The 20828-nt window shown below is 36.4% G+C and overlaps 1 long non-coding RNA gene across 2 annotated transcripts in view; it reads right to left on the bottom strand.

Moving 5' to 3' along the window:
- Positions 1–349: 349 nt before the first annotated feature.
- The window catches only part of LOC307168351, a 26205-nt gene continuing 5726 nt past the window's right edge, over positions 350–20828 (bottom strand). Inside the window, exons 2-4 of one of the 2 annotated variants that reach the window (XR_013822923.1) lie at positions 4581–4672; positions 537–561; positions 350–452 (exon numbers count right to left, since the gene is read on the bottom strand). This is a non-coding gene — a long non-coding RNA (uncharacterized lncRNA). Of the gene's footprint in view, positions 453–536; positions 562–3843; positions 4153–4580; positions 4673–20828 lie in introns of those variants that run through there. The other variant, XR_013822924.1, reaches the window with a different exon arrangement.

Raw genomic sequence — 20828 nt, 5'->3', positions numbered from 1 at the left:
CAATTGCATTAAAACATATGACCAAATTTCTCTGTTCATGTTCTATGGAAGAAGGCATCCAACAGGTTTAGAGCAACATGAGGGTGAGTAAATGATGGCAGAACTTTCATTTGTTTGAGTGAACTGTTCCTTGAACACATTTTCAGGTTGCTCAGACACCGGGAAAACATTCTGAAGCAGAAATGAGAATTCATCTATTCTTATGCTGACTTAGCATCTGACAAATGTCGCACATCAAATGGTATTTATACTCAATCACAGCTATTCAACCCTTTCCTTCAACCACAATTCTCTAAATTCTTGTGCTGAATGCATCTTAAAAATAACATTCTATTTTCCAATACCTTTTGCACTGCAGAGGTCATGACAGGTTTCATCATTCTGGTGCACAGGTCGTAATGCAAACTAAAGCTGTTATTTCTCTGCCACTGTACCGCCTTTATTGCAGATACCTAGGTGATCATATTAAAGAGCATCAAATGCATTTAGACTCTGAAAAACAATATGGGAAGAGAAAATAAAAGGAGACTTCTTACCCTTCTGTACTCTGTCTAGGCACACCTGAGTAGAGAGAAATAAGAGGTTATACATTTGAGATTGCAAGCAGGAGACACAAAATAACCAAGAGCCTCATGGGGACAGCAGGGCTTTGATATTCTGATGAGGCTGTGGAGACGAGTCAAGAAATCAGATGTTTGTATCGACTTTGTTTGCATGAGTGAATTGGAAGCGGGAATCAATGATTACCTGTGTGGTGTCTTAATCCCTTTCATTATTAAAAGCGAAATATGAGAGTGAAGGTGGGCTATAGAAATTCAGCATTGTAATATCTGTGGCTACAAAACCACTGATCACATCTTTTTGGTCTTTAATTTTTCAGTCATATCAACTGACTATGCTGTCACATGACTGCAAAAGACTATGATAGAGCATATTAAAAGCTACCAGTGCTCAATGGCATACACTGTTAAAAAAAAATCATATAACCAGTAAGTCATGGCAGCTTATGTTTTTACATTATCATTTACAAATAATTAAAGCAATTTCAACTTTTTTTAATAAAATATTTATATGAGATTCATGAGTTACATGAGACTCAACTTTTTAAGCCAGTTTAATATAATTTAAGTTGAAATGACTTGTACAACCAAGTTGATTCTACTTAAACGTACAATATGTAATTTTTTTCGCCGCTAGGGGTTGCTAACCTCTTACAATAACAAAGGCGTATGATGACGCAACATTTGCTAAGAATTATGGATCTTGTCGTCAACGTCAAGCCGACCGATCTAATAATGTTATGGATGAGTAAATACATCGATGTTTTTATCATGACTGTGATATGAAGCAGGTCGGCATTGCTAAGAGACAGCTATCAGCTCCACACGCGACGCGAGTCCCGCGGATATAAAAGGAATATGGACATTTCATTCTACCGAACTACACGCAAGTGCAGAATTACTACTCACAGGTCGGTTTATTAGACAAATTAAACTTGTGAGGTAACGCAGCGCTGTTTCACTTGGTCTAACATTACACTATCACACTAAACTATATTTGAATGTGTTGAAATTTATGTTATTCTATGTGTTAGTTTGTCTGTATGAGACTAGCAGTAAGCTAGATCAACATTAGACTAACATACAGATCATATTCTAACATTTTATCATTGTTGAACTATATAATATTGATTCGTTTTATGTAAATGTGCTCACCTGTTTAATAAAGTACTGTAGGAGCGGTCGAAGTCTCGGACGTGGAGCTCTCGGCATCTCGAAAACGCTGCGCTAATATTGATTCTCGTTTTAGTTCTCCTTTTTTATCCAAAGTCTGGTTGCCATGGTCCATAATGTTTGAACGAAACAACAACAGCGTGCAGATAGACATTACGAACTACACAGTTGTCCACGTCTGTCGCCTTGGTTACTATCAGAGGGCTCTGGTTACTATGGCAGTACGAGCGGACACCAGGGAGAACGCGGATATGACACCATTGACAGCGACAAAACGGAAATAAAGAAACGGTCCGTGTCTTCGAATTAAATTACAAATTTCTCCTGGTTTGAAAGTTGTTGGAAACAGTCGGGATAATGTAAGCACAACAAAAAAATATATAACATAGATATAGTGATTTTTGCTCTTTTTAAAGCAAAAAAAAACTACATATTGTACCTTTAATATAAAGCAGCAACTGAACTTATGTTTATAAGTTGAAATGGGTGGACATTTTTACAGTGTGCAGTATACTTTGAAGGTAATGAATAAAACAAACACATTTAAAAAAAAAAAAAAAAAAAAAAAAAAAAAAAAAACATAATAGGTTAAAAAAAATAGCTACGGGTGAATAAAATTCCTTTACAGATATGCAGGAAATGGCCTGGACTGTTATTGTGCTCTCAAGGTCATTCAAACCAATCAGACACTGCTCTGGTCTAATGTGGGCCTGAAGCCATAATGCTGATGTTTATTGCTTTATAGACATCAGAAGAAGAAGATGAACCCAAGGCAGGGAACACATTTCTTCAATATTCTGGAGAGTACAATATATTAAATAAACTGGTTTTGTGGAGGACAATATTCCCACCTATTTGTACTGTAATAGGTAGCTGTTTGAGGGAGACATTTTTGCAGAACATTTTTAGTCTTTTCTCTGAAGACATTTTACTTAAAGATGCAGCCTTAAAAGAATGGTTAACCTAAACATGAACATGTTGACATTATTTACTCATCTTCATGTTAAACCTGCATGTTGTATTTATTACACAAAAGGAGAAAAAAAAAAGACATTCCTTTTCCATACACTCAGAAAATACCTTCTTTTTTTACCCCTAAAATGTGCATACTAGTACCTTAGAGTATGTACCTTAAGGTACTACTATGAAGCTTTTAGGGTAAATAAGGTACAAAGAAAGATTTTAAGGGTAATGCCCAAATGACAAGCTGTTGTACTCTTTTTCTGAGAGTGTAACAATAATAAACACATGTAATGTATAACCACAGAAGAAAAAGGTGAACTATTCCTTTAAGATTTTCCAAATCAAGCACCATTTTCATCTAAAACTATTCTGACAATTTCACTCTGCTGGAAGCATTAATTAGCAAAAACACATGGAAAAGAATAACAAAATAAGTCATTATTTCTTACTTCCCCTTTGTGCTTGTTTTTGTCTCTGTGCCTTTTGTTTTCACCCAGAAATCCAGCTTGCATCTGAATACCTCAGGCAGTAATCAACCTTTTTTTCTTACAAAAGCTTAGAAAGTCTGCTGTAGCTGAAATTAAAACTTGTACAAACCGCCAGTAAAGAATAAAGTCATGATTCCCTGGGATCTCTGACTGATTTAAGGAAGGGGAGACAGAGAAATGAGCCGACGTGCACTGATGAGATTTCATTTTTCCTTGATTTAACTTTGATTAAAATGCCTGGTGGTAGGTGGGCAGACTTCTAAATCTGCGACCACTGGAGCGAGTACCCATTGGGCCTTTTTTAATGAAACTTCAATTTAGAGTAGGATAATAAGATATTGCAGGGAACATTACCTGTGCTTCACACACTTGACAAGCTGATAAAGCACACCGCTTGGACTGTGTATGTCTGCAGTTTTCTACAGACAGTCCAATCACAATCCATTTATACTCAGAGAAATATATGCGAGTGATTCTTTAATTAGGACACCTTTTATATTACGTAGGATGAAGAAGAAATATAGTAGCTTCAAATATTTTATTGTGTTTGAAATGTTACAAGTACACACACACTTTATATATATACATATAAACACACACTCATAAAAGCTCAGCTCATCAGTTGATGGATGTTCAAATATTCCCATTCAAGCGGGGCCTCACTTATACAAGACAGCATAAGACAAGAATATATATCAGTATATGCTGATAAAAACAAGGCATTGTAGTGCCACAGAAAAGAAATTGCATTCAAATATGTTTTACAACAAGAGATCACAGTCATATTGGATATGGCAGCGTATTGAATCACTTGAGCGTGTCCAACAGGAGGATGAATGACTACACCACACGTGTCAACAGGAAGAGCAAGGCAGTCTGGGTAAAAGCTATAGTGTTCTGGCAGGATAAGACGCTAATCATCTCTCTCTTTCTGTCTCTGTCTCTTGCATGGAATTGTAGCGTAATTCCTGCCGAGGTGGGATAATATTGAAGGTTTCAGATGAATGGTTAAGGAGGCTGATTAAGCCATTTCATCAGCCTATTGTGTTACTGCGCTGACAGCCCCAAGAGCTTATTCCTGTGAAGCCTTGTTATTAAGTTTCTCCAGATAAGCTTAAGTGTCTGTGACTGGCATTTTGCATTATTTGCAGGGTTCACTGTTCTGATGAGTGGCTGTAACGCTTTGGGTCGCTGTGTCATTACAGTTACCGTCGGTGTATAAATGAGTGAGTGAATGGGTGAATGTGAGGCTATATGTAAAGCGCTTTGGTGGCCATAGGTCTGTGAAAGCGCTATATAAATGCAGTCCATTTACTCGATGTCTGTCCGTCTAAAATTACTTTTATATTTTTAATGCCTCCTCTGATGAAACATTAAAATTAAACTGGTTACTTACAGGTCGATTGCTGGTGGATTCAATATGGTTGCACCTCTCCATCGTGTAATAGCGGTTTCTGCATCATATTATGACCGGCTCATAAAGCAATGCTGAAATAAAACAAACAGTTATATGTATATCACTTTTGTCAGTAGTATTTTAAAATAAATAAATAAATCTAATATATAGTTAATGCCAAACGCAATCCCAACTAGAGGAAACTTTTTTTATAATTTAAATGATCCCATCATTTGTAAACGAAATCGCTTTTTTTCTAAATAATCATATATATATATATATATAGGCTATATATATGATTATTTAGAAAAAAGCTATATTCATTTCAAACAATAATAAGGATGCATTAAATTGATCAAAAGTGACAGTAAAGACATTAATAATGTTACAAGTAAGATGTTCTGTCAAACATATAACAATAGTCCTGAATAATGTATTGGTTATTTTAAGTAGCACATCTGTTTTCAACATTGATAATAATAAGAAAGTTTCTTAGAATGATTTTTGAAGGATCATGTGACACTAAAAACTGGAGTAATGGCTCATTTATTACATTTAAAATGTATTCAAATAGAATTTTATCTATCAAATAAATGCAGCCTTGGTGAGGATAAAAGACTTTCAAAAACATAAAAAAAAAAAATCTTACCATCTCCAAACTTGTGAACAGGAGTGTAAATGATGTTTATTATGATTGATTGACTAACCTTTTCAAATATTAAACAGCCCCACGAATTTGCTGAATACCAAATACTAGGAGCTGATATGTAAACGTAGGCGGTCATATGTAAATCTGCTCATGGGTGTGACATCAATCCCCATTTTTGCTGCATAAATCTCCATAAATAGTTTCTGTGGACTAAGAGAAAGCTTTGCTTTATGAATGTCAGAGCATGTCTACATGGTACATCAAACTTTTTATTTCAAAAGAGCCAGAAAAATCCTGTTTTCCAAGATATGTCTGCTCTATTGGATTGAATCTGCTTATATAAAAGAAATATCTGAACCTGACATTAAAGATGATGATGAAAAAAATGAAGCACCAGGGATCGCTGCTGGTGTCACTTCTTTCGTGAGCAGTGATGCACGTACACACACACACACACACCAATGCCAAAATGTGGCACAGCTTCAAATTGAGGATATGAGACTTTTTTGAGGACAAGCTGGCTTTGATAGGAAACATCCCACAGATGAAATCACAGGGAGAAAGATTGCAGCCTCTGCCAGCATATCTGTGCTTTAGAAGTGAAAATAGAGCAGCACGGATTGATTATTTTAAAAAGAAGGAGAGATAAAGATGTAAATTAACTTTGAACATGTTCGTACACACTAACAGAGAGGAACACAGATCTTTTTGGCTTGCCTCCCCAGTCTCTGGCAAAATATAGGACAAGCACAGAGCATGCTCAGTACTTTACTTAAAAATTTGTTTAGAATTTTGTTATATTTAATGCATTGCCTCAGTTTTGGTTAAGTCCCTAATGCAAGCTGAAAATTAATGCTGCCATTCAAATGTTTTTCTATTCAGGTCAAATTGAAGAACGATTCACTCACAGCCCAAATTCAACCACGAAATATAGATCATTTTTGCTCCTTGCCTTTGTCGCTGTCCAACTCCCATTCGGATCGGACATCAGAATGAATAGTGACAGTCTCATACAGAAAGACACAACCAACACACATAGCAGCTCACATAGACAGAGTGAAGCTTTAAATTCCCAAATCAATACAACATTCAGTGCGCTGAGAAGGAACATATATATTTAATGATAGGAACCCATTATGCTGAAGACTAGAGGCTGTTTTAACTGTGTAAGCACACTGTAATTTGTCAGTTGTTAAATGTAACCCTGGGGGCGGGGGGGTTGCTTACTTACTTACAATGAAGTATCCAGTATCCAAGACAATTTATTTATTTTAGAATCTTACCTGTACAGTATATTATCTTAAAAAATTGGTAAAGATTGTCAAAATAATCCAGTACAATGTACAAAACAATCTGCCTAGCAACAAGACGAACACTGCATTCTATTGATACTAATAATGATGATAATGACATGAAGATTAGAAAATATTGGGGAATACTGGATGATGATTCCAGAGACTTGTTTTATAATAATTAATAAAGAATGATCATGCTAAATGAAATGAAAGCAATTGTGACAATTCATTGGCGTCTAATGAACATGTCCCCTCTTTGATGCACCCCTTGCCTTTAGTGAAAGAGTGTTAATTGATTACAGCACTCAGGTGGGTTTTTGTGTGAATTGTGTTGACTTTCTCTTGTCCAGGGTTCACGAGGCAGAAACTCAATCTAACATCCTGGCCCATAGACATCTGTCTGAGGATACAAGCTGGCAGGAAGCCAAATATAATGCTGATTAGAGCCTGTGGATGTGCAGAAGTGATTTCTAATAGCTGTCAGCATCCATTTTTCAACAGAAGGCAACATGCTGTCAGTCATAGACAGCAGGATAGTTGGCAATGAGCTTGAACAGCTTGATTCTTATGGAAGTAAAATAATGACAAATGTTTTTGAAACAAAAAAGCTTGCTGAATTGCACTACTTGAAAAAATATGCATTGCATTAAAGGGTAACTCTCGCCAAAATGCAACCTAGGGTCTTTTTGTTAATCTACCCGAGGCAAACTTTCGTTTAAAAGCATAATTAGAATGGAAACGCCACTTTTAAGTTTGACCGTATTTTCGTTTTCGGTCAAATTGCCTTTTGAATGGGAGTGCTTGGGGCACTTCTATGATAGCATCAGAAATCGCTATTTTTAAAACACTAAGAAGGCTCGACACAACATGAAACTTTGCTCGAAGTATCACCAGGGGTTCTACACATGAACTCGAGCATTGAGAACATTGTTTGTGTACAAAGAGTTTACTAAAAAAGAAAGATTTTGAACAACTCACTGTAGCATCCGCCGGCACTTTGACAGTCAAAAATAGTCAATCTCCGAATGTGAATGAACTGACTCTGAATTTTAGTATTGCTTCTTATATGAGCATCCTTTTTCAAATACAAGGTCAATATTGATTTTCACTAACGACAAAACAACAAATTATCCGTGAATTTATATGAAACTAAGCTTTGGGGCTTTCTATCTTTACTCTCCTCCCTGTTATGTTCCATTCGGAGATCGACTATTTTTGACTGTCAAAACGGCCAATATCTCCCGTGACCGAGATTATGTTATTCCCCGATGCTGATGTACAGATCAAACGTTAAACCTGAGGTTGTAGATATTTCTCTCGGTTGTTTAGTTTTCTTAACTTTATATTGCGAAGCTGCTGCAGAACTGGGGATTCCCTCAATACTCACTCTCCAGGATTCCCCTGCGGTCAGGACACTTAAAGTAACTCAATGGACAAAATACAGTGATGATATAAAAGCCCAAACTCCCACCTTATTGGGGATGTAGGCTATATTAATACAGGCAAGCAGATGGACCAGAATATGAACGTAACGCGCAAAGTTACTGGCATAAATTGGATCGTGTTGGATATTCGCACATTTAGGGACCGTCTCTAAAGTTACATACGACATTGGTACACACGTTTCTAACTTCAATAGCATTTGAAGAGAATGGCTTGCAGTCATAAAACCAACTATTGAACCATGTTGAATTTCAGCCCATAAAAATGCAAGCCCTAAAAATACAATGCATTAAAATGCAAGCAGGGTTGATGCAATGCATATTTTTTTCAAATAGTGCAATTCAACAAGCTTTTTTTGTTTCAAAAACATTTGTCATTATTACCTCCATAGATTCTTGGCTATTTGTTCAATCTAAAGTAATCAGGGTCATAAATTAACTTTGTGCCACACCTGTTTGTGAACTGAGAAAATGTTCCTGTAAAATGTCTCCAAAAATATGTCAATGTCAATGAGATTTTGTAGTCGCAGTCGCAGCGTCATAGTACAACTTGATGCAGTTTACAGTCTGTGAAACTATATCTCTCACAAAAAATGAAGATGAAGTGATTTCATTCCTCAAATTTTCATTTTGGTTGCTTAATACGAGGAATATTCCTATTGTGTCATCAATTGGACTTCTGGACAGAACAAAGGCTTTGTTGTTAGATGACGCGGGTCACAACATTTAGCAGGCAAATTGTACATCTTTGATTTAAAATGCTCATGTTGAGTCAACAGTTCCAGACAAGTTCTTACTGTTCAATTCTAATTTGATCATGTATTATGCTGCAATTCCTTAAGTTACTGACCAAATGGTTTTATTTAGTTGCTTAAACCAATTTAGCATTTTAACTTAGGGATTGACCTTGAATGTAATTCTGCAAATTGCCATGTCTATGTAAATTCATCTGGCAGTTCTATTCGATTTTTATTTCAGGTTAAAGGTGCACTATTGTTCAAAAGTTTGGGGTTAGAAAGATTTTTTTTTTCCTTGAAAGAAAGGAATATACTTTTATTCAGCAAGGATGCATTAAATTGATCAATAGTGACAGTAAAGACATTTATAATGTAACAAAATATTTCTTCATTATAAGAAATGCTGTTCTTTTGAACTTTCTATTCAAAGAATAAAAAACAAATTAAAAAAAGAATCCACAGAAGTATTAAGCAGCACAAGTGTTTTCAACAATGATAATAATAATAATATTAATAATAATAATAAAAACTTCTTGAGCACCAAGAATGATTTCTGAAGGATCTGATTTCTGAGACACTGAAGACTGGAAATTCAGTTTTGCCATCACATGAATAAATTTCAAAATATATTCAAAGACAAAAAAATTCCATCTGAGATTAAATGCTGAAGAGAAGAAAATGGAAACACTCAACAACAAGAAAATACTACAAAGATACAGTATAAATGTAAGGTGCTGCTATATTGAGAATGCAAGTGCCCTGCAAAACAACTTCCTAGTGCATGTGCAGCTCCCTCAGCATGTTTCTCACCGGGAAGCGGAACAGAGCTGACAGGACCTGCAAGGTACATCTGAGGCGATCAGTGTTTCTCTGGTGAAACAAATGCCGAGACAGCTGTTCCAGCTGGCTGAGTAAAGCTGACCTCAGACACAGCACTCCGGAGGTGAATCTGTGGAAAGGTATCAGAGATTCAATGTGTTTGAAGCTAGAGCCAGCAGCAGAGCGTTTGTGATCCAGCCCTGTCTGTAGACAATTGTGTGATGTGGTAAAGTGGTCCTGACTCAGAGAATAAGCCGACAGCGGATAAACAAAGCAATGTGAGTTAGTCAATGTAACATTCAGATACAAATCCCCACAACAATGTAGCTGCACTTTAAAAGACACACAAAATGAGGCAACAGACTACAGTTGTCCTTGGAAAACCTTTTTTTTTTAAATCACACATTCCTTAAAGGGATAGTTCACCTAATAATGAAAATCCTGTCATCATTTACTCACCCTCATGTTGTTACAAACATGTATGACTTTCTTTCTTCTGTGAGACACAATTTTTTTGTGAGACACAATTTTTTTATTCTTATCAATTTGAAGAATAGGGTCCAAAAAAAAAAAAAAACATGTCTAAGACCATTTCTAAGGGCCATGATGGAGAATTCAATCCTGACAGCTCTAATTTCACACACACATTACAAAGAAAATAAATAAAATAAAATATGTGACAAAGTATTGGATCAGAGCATTAGGTCTTGCAGTGTAAATGCAGCCAATGATCTGTGAGAATAGGGAGAGCTTTATTTAGACATTCTAGACAGTGCAGAAGGCTAAGCGACCATGTAAAAAAATCCAGGTAAACATTTGTTAATGAATTCCTCCTACACTTTTAGGATTGTGCAAGAAGAAATAGAAACAGGTTCGAATGTCAGGAACTGCTTCTATTCGGTTTATATACTCCAGTCTTCAGTCACATGATTCTTCAGAAATCATTCTAATGCTGATTTGCTGCTCAAGAAACATTTCTTATTATTATAAATGTTGAAAACAGTTGTTCTGCTTCATATTTTTGTGGAAGCCATGATATATTTTATTTTTCAGGATTCTTTGATGAATAGAAAGTTCAAATGAACAGCATTTATTTGCATTTATTAAATAGAAATCTTTTGTAACATTATAAATGTCTTCAATGTCAGTTGATCAATTTAATGCATCCTTGATTATTAAAAGTACATTTCTCTCTCTTTTAAATCTTACCACAAATGTTTGAATGGTATAATTTTTCCCACAATACTGTTAAAGGAGAACTCCGGTCAATTTTTTTGTAAATTTGGAGTGCTGTCAGTACAGAGAACAACGACAAAAATCGGTATTGCCTACACCGTGTTATCCTCTTTTTAAAATTTGCACCCTGTTGACTTCAATGACTTTTAGCCTCTTAACATCCTTGATGTGTCATTACAAGTGCCCAGCCATGTGAGTGATTCCTTCAGAGTGAACGCGGTGAATCTGACTGCAGTAGATGTGAAAGATATGAATAAAAATGAAGTTAATTCGGCCAGCGCACATACCTGTATTTATTTCCTGTTTTCGGTAAGTCCATAGAAGTCGATTGTCGAGTTCACGCGCGTGATCATAGGTAGCTAAGCAACAGTGGAGAACTCGACAATCGACTACTGTGGACTTCGACCGAAAACAGGAAATAAATACAGGTATGAGTGCTGGCCGAATTAACTTCATTTTTATTCATATCTTTCACATCTACTGCAGTCAGATTCACCCGTGTTCACTCTGAAGGAAAATATATATTTGCACTACCGTTCAAATGATTAGGGTTGGTAATATTTTAAAAATATTTTAGACAAATTATTATACATTTAAAATAACTGTTTTATATTCTAATATTTTAAGATGTAATTAAATCCTGTGATAGAAAAGCAGAATTTTCAGCAGCCATCATTTCAATATGTTAATTTGGTGTTTAAGAAGCATCTTATTATCAATGTTGAAAACAGTTGTGCTGATTAATATTCATATTTATTTGGAAACCATGATACATCTTATATAGGATTCTTTGATGAATAGAAAGTTTAAAAGATTTTTTTGGAAACATGTAAAATATAAAAGTATTTTGACCAAATGAATGCTTCCTTGCTAAATAAAAAATATTAATTTATTTAAAACAATCTTATGACCCCAAACTTTTAAACAGTATCATATCTTGATTGTTGAGAAACTCACATTAAAAAAAGAATAAAAGTCTTGTTGAGAGCGACAGGACAGACTGTCCTGTTGAGCAAAGAAGAAACTGCCAAATAATTTCCAGTAAGCAGACAAGAGCAGTAATATTTTTGGGGTTAACATCTGTCTGGTACAGCGAGACAACCTATAAAACGTCCTTGTTCTAGTCCTGGGACTATAAGCATTAATGACGACTCCATCTAATGTCAATGAAATAACAAGATGGTTCTATTGGAGTGTGTTTAAAAGAAAACTCTCTCTCAAAAATCTGTGCTTTGGGTCAGGAGCTGACAACATGCCTGGTTGTAATGCCATTGTGGCTCTTAGGAGCAGCTGTTCAATGGTGAGTAATTTGGCAGCAGGTTGGATTTTGTTTCTTGGAGATAACAACAGGCTGTGAAGATGATTACGGGGCACCGACTGAAACCGCCGCTACACGCTGACAGTCCTGTGGGTTTTTACTTGAGGTGCAAACTCTCAGAGCAGAATGGAGTGCTCAGAAAAGCTTCAATACCACTGACGGGAAAATAAAAGCGAGGTAGATTCCTAGAAAATTTTGAGCTGCAGGGAGGTTAGAAATGTTTTACAGTGTGCATTAAAGCAGGAAACAGAGCTTGAGACCAGAATACAGCTATTTTTTTTACTTGAAGAAAGCAAACCCATAGCAATCAGAACGCCCTAGCAACGTCCTAGCAATGTGCTTAAATGACTCGGAAAATCATTGTAACCACATAGCAGCACCGTTGTATACCCACAACAACCTAGACTTGTGGCGATGAGCTTTGAAGGGTAAAATAATGTCACTGAAAGGACAGGAAAGGAATGTGTAACAGTTCATTATTTCAAGTCATTTTAACTTACAAACGATTCAAAACTGTAACAAAAATTGGCAGTGATTAAGACCTCTGCCTGGTGAGGAAGGAAATCAATTTCTTGGAAAAGGATTTCATAGTGCCTTTCCATGAAAATGGCAACAAATAAAATCATGCTCAAACAGAGTTTATTTATTTGTTTTTAATTTATAATAGGTTTCAGAAGTTCAGAATGACTATATATTGGTTTAATATATTTATATGATTATAATGATAATAAAATGGACTTTGGAATATTACTGCAGTGCATTCACATTTCTATGGTTTCATATTTCACTTTTTAATTTAATGAACTTATAATAAGAAAAAAAAATGTATAGGACACATAGTGGATTCAAAAGCTTTAAAGTGTTAGTTCACCCAAAAATGTAAATTCTGTCAGTACTCACCCTCATGTTGTTCCAACCCCGTAAGACCTTCGTTCATCTTCGGAACACAAATTAAGATATTTTTGATGAAATCTGAGAGCTGGCTCACTCCTCCATAGGCTTCTAAGGGATTGAAACTTGCTGGCCCAGAAAAGTTATTAAAGAGATCTGGGCCTCGAGTTAGTTCACGTAGTGTTTTAGCGCAGCGCGTCTGTGTTGTACGTCACAAGCATCACACACATGACCAGCGTCGGCCAATAGTGAGCCTACGTGGTGATGTGCAACACAGACGCGCTGCGCTAAAACAGATCTAACTCGAGGCCCAGAGAGAAGGAAATGAAAAGTGGAATAAAGTCGTTATTTTTGTATTTTTTTGCGCACAAAAAGTATTCTCGTCGCTTGATAAACTTAAGATTGAGCTAGGGATGTTAACCGATGACCGTTTGACCGATGGTTGACCGTATCAACGTTAACCGGTCAAAGTTGTCGGTAGTCGGTTAAAAAAAAAAAAAAAGTGATCTCTAAATTGGGCTATTATAGACAGTGGACTTTACTACAGTTAGCCATCTCATTCCAAGATCTTTTTGTGTGAAGTGAACAAATCCCTCACACTGAATTTTTTCATAACTCACCTGTTTCTATTTAATAAACCAATAAAAACATTTGGCGCGAGGTCACAGCGTTTGGGTTCGCGCGCTCACAAGGTTTGCGAAAAGTAAAGGCTACAGGCTAACACTCGAGGTTAGAGCCAGGGCAGATGACAGGATGAAGCGTGCAAAGAAGTGTGTGGGACCATTTCACCAAAAAGAATGACAGATGTAAGTTGCAACTTGTGTGATACAGTGCTTAAATACAGTAGTAACACATCATCTATGATGTAGGCTATCACCTTAAAACGCGACACCCGCAAGCCTCTTTGGGTGAGAAAAGGTAGCCAAAGCGGGAGGCAGAGCGGCAGAGAGATGCGACAGAGTTGCGAAATTGCAGGCACGATATTGTACAATATTGGGAAAATATTAGATATTGGGAAAAAATTAGCCTACATTTCGATATTTTTTTCCCAACGATATAGCCTATATTGCGAGCCATGATCAATCCACGCTAAAGTCAATAATTACCATTCCATGATATTAATAATTCCACTAATAAGCAAGCTTCATTACAAGTGACAAAAAGGTCACTTAATATTTTATTCCAAAATTAGAACATATTTCTGTCAGAATTCGGTGAACGTTCTACGCAATCCAACGTGGCGGCGCTCTTAACAGATGTTTGTTTGTTCATTCCTCAAAATAAGTAAAAAAAAAAATATGATTCTCTCTCTCTCTCTCTGTTTTCGGTGCTGGTGCAGTGACGCGTTCATAAACGGCACCTAAAAGCTGTCACAAAGAACCAGCAAAAGTAATGATTATGAATATGTAAAATATTGCGATGAGGCATTTTAATTATCTATTAATAGTGTTTTCTGTGTCGGCTGCAAAGATGAAATCTGACTCGATCTTCGCAGTAGTGAACGCGCCGGAGAGAAATACACATTTCACGGATTAAATCGTTTTATTTTGTTTTGAATGGTTCTGTTTAAAAGTAGAGATGACTGTTAGCTCCAGTTCAGGCGCTGACGCCTCCGTGTCGTCGTGATATCTATCTGCTATATTTACTTTTATTTATTAAATCGAGAAAATTGGATAATGAAACGCTGATTAAAATTAAGAAACAATTAATACAAAACGAAATTCGTTTTAAAGAAAGGCTTTGTGCTTTCTGTTTGAGGTCTCTGTGAAAGTTTTAAAGCAGTCTTTTAGAGCCGCTTTGAGCGGTCGCGTCCGTAATGAACTGTCACGTAACAGTGTTTTTTCCTCATAAATGCGAACACGAAAAATAAAAGACAAAAAACTTTTTAAAAAAGACAACCATCCACAACTTTATAACACTCCAGTCAACATCCTCCTTTTTGTAGACGAAATAGTCCCAAATAGCTGATTTTGACTTTCTTTTTAGTACGAAATATCATTCTCTTAATACACCATGGGTGCTACTACCCTTCACATTCCGGCGATGTGACTATTGCTCATGCGCACAGCCCTATATTTTAAACTAATCGGTTAACCAGTTTCAACCGGCTAATGAGGCTTGGTGGTCGGTCAAGAAAATGTTTAGTTTTCGCCATCCCTAGATTGAGCCACTGTAGTCACTTGGACTATATTAACGATGTCTTTAATAACTTTTCTGGGCCAGCAAGTTTCAATCCCTTAGAAGCCTATGGAGGAGTGAGACAGCTCTCAGATTTCATCAAAAATATCTTAATTTGTGTTCCGAAGATGAACGAAGGTCTTACGGGGTTGGAACAACATGAGGGTGAGTAAATACTGACAGAATTTTCATTTTTGGGTGAACTAACCCTTTAAACAAAGCCACACACATTATGTGCTTTTCTACATGATCAACTCTATTATATGTGCTGAAGCCATAGAGACACACAGCACTAATAAAAACCCACTGTCACACATTTAACAACACTGATTTAAACATCTTTACACTTCCTCACATCCTGGCCTCTAATACGTGTCCCGATACACTGAACTCTCTTGAACAAGTGATCAATACCCGAAAGGAAAGAGATTGATTTCTTCCCTGCTCTCATCCATCAGTGTCTCTAAAATGAATACATCCATCTGTAAGCATATTGCTTATCGACCCTGGGTAAACAGAGATACAAAGCAAATGCACAATTATCAAGATGCATTGCGATGCTGTATGAGACCATTTGTCATTTGACAGTTGATCTGTCTGAAGAATTTGGGCTACTTGGCTTGATCAGAATATGAAGGACGTCCCCATGTCCAGCTGATTTAAAAAGATCTTGGTCTAACTAGTGTATGTGTTTCTGTGCAATTCACTAATAATAACTCAATAACACTACAGTTGTTAAAGAAGTCTCTTATGCTCACTAAGGCAGCATTTATCCGAAAAATACAGCAAATATCATATTTGAAAATATATTACAATTCAAAACTGTTTTCTATTTTAATATTTTATCAGCAGCCATTTCTCCAGTCTTCAGTGCCACATTATCCTTCAGAAATAATTTTAATATCCTGATTTGGTGCTCCAAAAAAACTTTTTGTGGAAACAGTGAGTGATATATACAGTGCTGATCAGAATTATTTGCCCCCTTGGTAAATACGATCAAAGATGGCTGTAAAAATCTGCATTGTTAATCCTTTTGATATTTTATTAAAAAAAATATTTTCTCCAAAACACATTGGGAACAATTATTTGCCCTCTTTTATTAAATACTTTTTGCAACCTCCTTTTTTCCAAGATACCAGCTCTGAGTCTTCTCCTATAATGCCTGATGAGTTTGGAAAACACCTCCAATGGAGGGACTGAAAGCTCTTCATCAAAAAGATCTGCATTTGTGCCCCGAAGAAGAACCAAGGCTTAGGGGTTTGGAACGACATAAGGGTGAGTTATTAATGACATAATTGTTATTTTTGGGTGAACTAACCCTTTAAATGTAATGTTTGTAGCATATTTTACCAAAGTCACCTATAAACTAACTGCCTCTTAATTCATCATTATACAGACTACATGCAATTTTTGTCCATCCTCAATGAGCAACAAAGCTGCTTTTTATACCAATTCAGTATTTTTGTCTTTGATGTGAATAAATCTATCAATCAAGTAATCATAGCCTTATTTAGATTTATTTATCTGTTGATCAATATACCATTACATTTATTCATTTAACAGACAGTTTTATCCAATGCAACAAGACAGTTAAAAATCTTATTAAAAGTAATGGCTTCCAAAGCAAGCCTCTTCTTAATTAAATATATTAATATTTAATTTATGCATTATTTCTACAGTCTCTTGTAGGATGTATGACAAATGTTATGCAGGATAAGGTCTTGCAAATGCACTCGGCTCTATTTTAAGTTCCCAGAGCTGTAAATTATGCAGAGACTGGATTGTAGCGGATGTGTTGATATCCTCCTCTCACATCTCTGACACACGGTACAGTCAGGGCTAGCATAACAACGGGATGATAAATGTGAGAAGCTTAGTCACCAAATGAACTTCATACTCTGCTCAAGTTTGGAGGACGATCACAACTTTATTGTGCTTTCAATCGAACATCCCACTCCCACATCTCACAAATTTAGACATTTCAGACTTTTGCTGGACAACATTAATTCATTCATTCATTCATTTTGTGTAGTCACAAAAAGGCTTTTCACACTGCGCTTTACCCCAGGCTGGACAAGGTTATCATGATTCTAAACGCCATTCCGTTTTTATCCCAGGGGTAAAGGAACATTTCACACTTGTAATTTAGAAGCGGGGTTAGCAACACTTTTTCTGGTTATGAAACCTACTCGGAAGCATGCAGGGATAGGACCACTTTCGTATTATTAACCCCATATTGCAGTGCCAAACTTGAACAGTGTGCCGAACACGTCCTGAAAAGTAATACCAAAACATTTCAAATCACTCCCTTGTTGCTGGCTGCAGCATGGGTCATAAACTCCGCCCTCTCCATGTAATCGGATGGAACATGTGCCCAAACTAAAAAAATCCAATTACTAATCCAATCAAAATCATTTTTCCCAAAGATGGTTTCTGTCATATTAGTTAGTTCTTATCATACTGACATATGTTCAAGTGTTTGTTTTTCCAATAAGTTTGGTTTTAGTTAGTTATTTGAGGCTATATAAATTGGGTGTATAACGTTATTGCGATTGAAACTGTGGGAGTGTGGGAGGGATGATACACCTCAGAATCACTACTGCGCACTCAGGCTCCAAATTACGAAATCGGCACGTCAACGACGGCCATTTCTTCTACTACAGTGGCTTCATTTTTCTACAGTGGAATGCACGAGATATATATTTTTTTTTTACGGTCTATGGAACAGTGTGAAATCAAACGATGCAGTGTAAGAATGTTACGACTGGATTCTTAGCAACTGATAACCAATATCGTGCCTCACAGTCACAGCACGTTGTATAAAAAGTAGTTTCAGCATTTGAGGGGAACATTTTTAAAATGGTGACAGAAAACGCAACAATTGAAGTGAAGAAGAGACTGTTTCATAAATTTATAGTGTGAAAAGTCCATTCAGGATAAACTTAGATAGGATATGGGTAGGATAGGATAGGATATAAAATAAATAGGATATGATGATGCCCTATGCTAGAGTCATTATGGAAGCATACATGTGCCATTTGTCCAATCAGTGACACTGGCACTGCAAATAAGAACGTTAAAGTCGACATGAAATCAAAATTGACCCTATTTACTTTGTTAGCGCATATTACTAGTCTTGTGGTGAACAATTAATCCGTGCAAGTTAATACACCGAAAAAAATTGTTTGCCGTGGTAATCTTTAATCAAAATCTGAAAAGTTACTTCCGGTCTGGAATGGCGTTCCTTTTCTGATGACGTCAGTTGGACGGCTTGGGTTGAAATCGCTTAACCAAAAAGTAAAACCTTGCCTTCTGTTCAATATTCCATTTCACTTGGAAATACGTCACAACAATGGTTAAAAGTCGTTTGCAACTTCCGGTTCACAGGGACTTTAACCCAGGTTGACAGTGTGAAACAGCAGCTTATGAATACCCTGGATTAATTGTTAACCTCGGGTAAATTATGAGAAATGTAAAACATGAGGCAAGGTAGCAGGATTCTATTTACCTGGCGTTTAGAATGACCCAGGGTTCACTATTTCAAGTGTTACCTATCACATACCTTCTGGTCTTGCAGAATGACTACAAAAACACTTCCAAGTAGCACCAAGGCAGATTGCCTGTTAAGATTCATGCCTGTTGGAATTGAGGATGTGATAAAAAATGGAAAAGGAAATGAAAACATCCTAAATGCACCCCACATTATTGCTTGTTCCATCGGAAATGCATCTGTCATGAAGTGCATTTTATCAGAAGTATTCATGGAGTTCAAAATGAATATTTCAGAGAACAAGATGCCTGTTTGACACAGCACAAGAAACCTGAGCAGAAATAAACTTGCTGAGAATATGCATTGATGCACTGATGTTTGGTTATGGATCGCTCAGGTCTTTCAAACGCCAGTAAAACACCTTCATAAAAGCCTCGTACCACGGTACAGCTGTCAGATCATGCAAACCCATTTACCTAGCCGCTTGTTCCCGCAAGGAATACTAGCTTTTTTTACACATTTGAATGCCTCAGTAGAAGTGCATGAAATTACACTTCAAATTGGCACGCGTTTTCTCTCCCTACAGGGAAGGATGCATTCCCACTTCTTGGAACATTAATCAACTGGAAATTGAGACAGCGGTTGAACACATTACGGCTGTCAGAGAGCTGAAGACAATGTAGAACTTCCACTGCCTCAAACGAAACCAGAGGGTCTCCGGTATCACGCAGTTCATTAACATTTCATACAGAGAACACAACACAACAGCCCTCTGGAGTGAGACTTTCTTTATTTACACAGACTCTGGCTGCAAGCAGAAGCGGTCAGGAAGGATAATCACACTTTTCTGAACCCGTAACACAGAGGGTTCTATTTCCTAGTGCGTTAACAGAGCCGAAGCAAAACTGCAACAGATGACCTCAAATCTAGTTTGTCTCATAGCATCCTTCAAAGAAACATCTCTTCAAAACAAACCGCCATCATTATCATCAAGAAAGAGCTGTAACAAAACTGTTTGGTTACCAACATTCTTTCAAACATCTTTCTTTATTCCACACAATAAAAAGTCATACAGGTTTGGAACAACATTGCAGGTGACAATGATTTTTGAGTGAACTATTCCTTGGATTATTCCTAACCGGTGCATATTCTTGAAAAGAGATGATGGTTACGTAATCATACATTTAAATCAGAAGCGCCTCAACATAACTAGATAATATGGTCCCCAGGGATTTTTTGTATTCTTGTTTGCATTTTCCCACAATATTCAGACATTTTTATATCAAGGGAAGTAAAATTGAAGGTAAAATTACAAATTGAAGTGGCCTGTTTGCCTGGGAATTAGTTCACAGCTTCACACAAGCATCTAATTCCCATTTATATTCATGTTTCACAGCATTTTCTAAATTAAATATCACACTTTTGTATGGAATACATTTAACTGCACTTACAACTCAACAAAAATCAACAGTAATGAATTCTGATATGTCTCACATACTGTTATTTTAGAGTTCTCTCTAAATTGTGCTTAAGATATGCCACAGAGGGCCACAGAAACAGATTGATTACATGGACAGGGTCACTGAAGTCTGAATCCAAGTTTGCTGGTGCTGTAAATCAACACGATTAGTGCTTTCTTTAACTACTGAAACAACACTTACTTTGAACAGAAACAAGCACAAAGGCATACGCGTTTGATAACAGGCATTCTGCTTCTCTACATACACTGAACAAAATTATAAACGCAACACTTTTGTTTTTGCCCCCATTTTTCATGAGCTGAACTTAAAGATCTAAGACTTTTTCTGTGTACACAAAAGGCCTATTTCTCTCAAATATTGTTCACAAATCTGTCTAAATCTGTGTTAGTGAGCACTTCTCCTTTGCCGAGATAATCTATCCACCTCATAGGTGTATTTAATGTATTGTAATCAGGGTTCGTACAGATACTGTAAAAAGAAATTCCATGACTTTCAAGGACTTTTCAAGCACTACTTTTTTTGGTTTTCAAGGACTACAATACTTCTACATCAAAGGACTACATCTCACTTATCACTTATGGATTTTTAAAACTCAAATTACCGATATAAGGTATCCAAAATACAACGTATTTAATAATATATATTAAATACAAAGTTTATAATGGCTATTATTTTTCAATAAATAATATTTCATATTATAATGTTACCGTAC

The sequence above is a fragment of the Squalius cephalus genome (genome assembly GCF_949319135.1).
Source record: "Squalius cephalus genome assembly, chromosome: 12".
NCBI lineage: Eukaryota > Metazoa > Chordata > Actinopteri > Cypriniformes > Leuciscidae > Squalius > Squalius cephalus.
This window is presented reverse-complemented; position numbering and strand designations above follow the sequence as displayed.